Source organism: Limulus polyphemus, unplaced genomic scaffold (genome assembly GCF_000517525.1).
Source record: "Limulus polyphemus unplaced genomic scaffold, Limulus_polyphemus-2.1.2 Scaffold311, whole genome shotgun sequence".
NCBI classification, from domain to species: domain Eukaryota; kingdom Metazoa; phylum Arthropoda; class Merostomata; order Xiphosura; family Limulidae; genus Limulus; species Limulus polyphemus.
The window spans coordinates 453548-458190 of NW_013665921.1; the positions used below are offsets into that span (position 1 = coordinate 453548).

The 4643-nt window shown below is 32.6% G+C and overlaps 1 protein-coding gene across 1 annotated transcript in view; it reads right to left on the reverse strand.

Moving 5' to 3' along the window:
* LOC106457281 (fasciclin-1-like) overlaps positions 1-4643 on the reverse strand; it is a 99571-nt gene that overhangs the window by 77165 nt on the left and 17763 nt on the right. The window lies entirely within an intron of this gene.

The following is a 4643-nucleotide window of genomic DNA, read 5'->3' on the forward strand; positions in this document are numbered from 1 at the left end:
TCCATAACAAACAAACAGTAACAGTACAAAAGAAAACTCTTTGTAGATTTAATATGTAAGTAAACAAAAGCTCTTTAGAAAACAAAATGTACAGAGGGTAAACGCCCCCTCCCCTTCCAGTGGAACTCAGCGGTAAGTCTGGTAAGGCTTTTTACACTAAAATGTTTGGTATCGATATTCGTGATTGCCACGGTACAGATAGGCCATTGTGTAGCTTTGTACTTAACAACAACAAACACAGGAAAAACACCTCTAACGAATGTTCAAGAGCTACTGCCTTCTATGTAAATTTAAGGACAACATTCTGTTTTCAAAGTAAGGCACGTGCGCATTTCTTTGTTATATACAAGTGAAAATGTATTACACACACACACACACACGAGTTTACCTATACCCAAAACCTTACATAATTATAATACGTATAAAAGTTTATAAACTTAACGGGTTTCAAACTTATACAAGGAAAAATGCTTACAATTATGTGAACCGTATACGATTTTGTATGTCGGAAATTATTGTAGTTTATTGTTTTTGTTCTGCTTAACCAAGCACACGAATACATTTTCTTTGAAAAGATTATATGGCTTAAGTTTCTTGGCTTTTCGTTGTTGTAAAAGAAGCATAAGTAAGTAGTAAAGAGTGTCTCTGTGCAACAAAAGGCGTAACACATAATGATACTTGAGTGAAACACATTACGAGAATTAAGAGTAACGTGCCCCATACAAGAAGCAAGCAGTTTGTGCTACCAAGGTAATTTTAGTTTTATGTGATTATACAAAAAAGGGCACATTTTAATTTGCGTTCCACACTTGAGAAATAGTTTCATGACAGAAATGCAGTCTCGAGTAAAGTCATTATAATGAGTATCTTATGCTTTGGAACCTACGAAACGACAATAACAAATACCGTTATATATATATACTTTTTGTACAGTGCAATATTATTCACGTGTAGAACTTCTGATGCATTTATATCAAAATCATGGGGATCGATATTTCGCTTATCTAAAGATCTAAAAATGTAATAACAGCACATGAATTCGCACTTGAAGACCCCTTACAAGAACGTAAAATATTGAATAAATTGTCTAAATCTTGCTCTTCAAACCAGTACTAACTAAATCAGTTCACGAACAATAATAAGCTCGTTAAGACTATTTCTTACTGTAATCAGTATTTACTGAAGAGGAATCAGTTTGATCTATTTCCAGTTTAAGGTAGAATATTTATAGCAATAATTCTCACATTTTGATATACTTTATATTTCTTAATGTACCTCATCTAAAGATATAAATATCCAACTCTCTAACTTTAACCCCCAGTGGCTCAGCGGTAAGTCTGAAAGTTTATACCATTAAAAACCGGATTTTGATACCCGTGGTCGGCACAGTAGTCCATTGTGTTGCTTTGCGCTTAGCTACAAACGAACTCTAGCTTTAATGGTTTCTAAGGTTGACCATACAACAGCTCCATGTTTATGGTTTCTAAGATTGACCATACAGCAGCTCTATGTTTATGGTTTCTAAGACTGACCATACAGCAGCTCTATGTTTATGGTTTCTAAGATTGACCATACAGCAGCTCTATGTTTGTCGTTTCTAAGATTAACCATACAGCAGCTCCATGTTTATGGTTTCTAAGATTGACCATACAGCAGCTCTATGTTTACAGTTGCTGTTTTCTTTTTTTCGAAACTTAGTTTAATTCCCTGGAATTTCTTTCCTGTTCACATTCGTTCGTTTATAATTAAGCACAAAGCTACACACCACGGGTATCGAAACCCGGATTCTAGTGTTGTAAGTCCGCAGATATACCGATGTGCCACTGGGGGGCCTGTTGACATTCAAATAAATTAAAGCTTATTTCCTTATCAAATCAGTTTTCATAGAAACATTTGTTAACAATATTGGCAAACAAATAAAAATAAAACTAATATCATCGCTTACGTGAATTTATCTGTTATTCATACGTAACGAGTCTTCAAGTATCTAATTAAATGGAATTACTTACACATTAAATTAAATGGTACAATGAGGACGAGTACCACAAATCAAAGCCAGAATGGTTCGATTCTGAAGTATGTTATGCAAATACACTTTGGCACTGCACGACTGACAAACATCTTTAATTTTGAATGTAATATATATTAATTTCATGAATTTATAATATATTGTTTTGGTCGATAATTTTTCTTACTTTTATAATACTAGCTTACGAAATATTTTCTTACACTTATGTATATATAATACGGCAATTCACACTGGATACCGTATCATTCAAAGGAAATTGAGTACTATAAGCCCAACCATGACTTATGTATATAGAATACGGCAATTCACACTGGATACCGTATCATTCAAAGGAAATTGAGTACTATAAGCCCAAGCATGACTCATGTATATAGAATACGGCAATTCACACTGGATACCGCATCATTCAAAGGAAATTGAATACTATAAGCCCAAGCATGACTTATGTATATAGAATACGGCAATTCACACTGGATACCGTATCATTCAAAGGAAATTGAGTACTATAAGCCAAAGTATGACTTATGTTAATAGAATACGGCAATTCACACTGGATACCGCATCATTCAAAGGAAATTGAATACTATAAGCCCAAGCATGACTTATGTATATAGAATACGGCAATTCACACTGGATACCGTATCATTCAAAGGAAATTGAGTACTATAAGCCCAAGCATGACTTATATAGAATACGGTAATTCACACTGGATACCGTATCATTCAAAGGAAATTGAGTACTATAAGCCAAAATATGACTCGACCATAATTAGTGTTATAATGATATAATCGATATTTTTTAGCATAGAAATAATCAATTCAGAGTTTGTTAATTATGTGGATAATGACACATACTCTTAAACAAGAGGGAATCCTCAATGGTCGCGGCACATGAAATTCTTTTAGGCAGGATTAAAGTAAATTAATCTATGAGACCTTGGGCGTGGTAAGATACATGAATCGAAAGGGTTTGACCTCCTGAGTCCAGAACTGTAATTATATCTCAAATCGGTCAATAGATGACGGAACTATGTGCTAAAAGTTTGTACTTGAAAAACCCCGAGCCATTTTATGAGCCATTATGCCGCGACTAAAAAGTGAACAAAGGTCTTTTACTAACAATTCTGAATGCAGACTAAGCATAGTTACAAACATGTCAAAGAAAAAGGTCAAAAATATAGACTTACAATGACTTCATCTTCTAAAAAACAAGTTGATTAAGCATAATAATAGAACAGCTCAGAAGGAAATATTTGATCCTAAATTAGCGTGTGTGTGTTTTTTTTGTAAAAAAATCAATTTAAGATCCTTATTTGAATGAAATTACTCTATATGTTCTATTTTAAACACTGTTTGAATTATCTGTTCTGTTGGTTATATACGACAGTATTGTCTACAATGTATTTCAATGAGTGTTATAATCTTAACGAAACTAAACACTCTGTCCCATCTTCTAGTCTATTCTTAAAATATTTATAAATTTCTTTCCCCTTTACCTCACAACCTTAAAACATATATAACATCAATCAAGAATGAGGAAACTACAGAAAACACGAGATTTTTTTACATTGTTTATGTATATTTTCATACTAGTTTATTTCATAATTTCACCCAAAACTAAACAAGGACTATCTGCGCATAGCAGTTCCTAATTTTGAACTAATAGACTAGAGGAAAGGAGCTTAGTTAATATATTACCCACTACTAACACTTGGGCTACTCTTGCTGGTCGAGTAATGGAATTGGACCGTCACTTTTATAACACAGCCACGGCCCCAAAGTACGGAGCGCGTTTTTTCTTGGGGCAAAGAGCATGGAATTACGAATCCTTATACATCATACCACTTTATTTATATTCGAAAATTTTGTTGAATATTGTATTCACAATATTTAAGTGTCGTGCCAGGCCGATTTATTGTAACGTTTACAAAGATTTTTTTGCATTATATTTCTACGGTTTTTATGACGAACGTTACAGCTTTATTTGGTAAAAACTAAATTCTATTATACTGATACAAGTGTTTTGTTAAGACGTTTACAGTAAAAAAAACTCCCACATCAAATATTAAGAAAATATATAGACAGAATACTCATCCCTATATATTACCACACTTTGATTTCCATTTAGTTGTATTGAACTTAAGTTAATAATCCAGATCTTGTATACTATATTTAACGTAGTATGACTTGTATACTATATTTAACGTAGATACAGTCTGAGAATTACGTACGGCATTTCAATGGATATACTTATTATTACTACAAAAGAGCCATGAAATGGGATAATAGTTTTCTCTGTTATTCGAAAATTAATCAGTTATTAGGAAAATGTTACTAAATATCCATCCAACACTTCTTCAGAGCAACATTTATATTCAAGTTTTGTGACTCGACAATGAGTCAAAAGTTCGTCATAGTTTTCTATATTTTAGCTTGTGATGGATTGATTACACAGGCCTGCGAACTTAAACTTCATAAAAGTTGTTTTGGTTTTAATAACGAATTGTCTATAATTCAGTTACGTAGATTTCGAAAATAATATATAATTTTTTTCTATCACGTATGATTTTTTTTACAAATCGGGAAGAAAAAAACTTTTACTTAAATCAAATTAT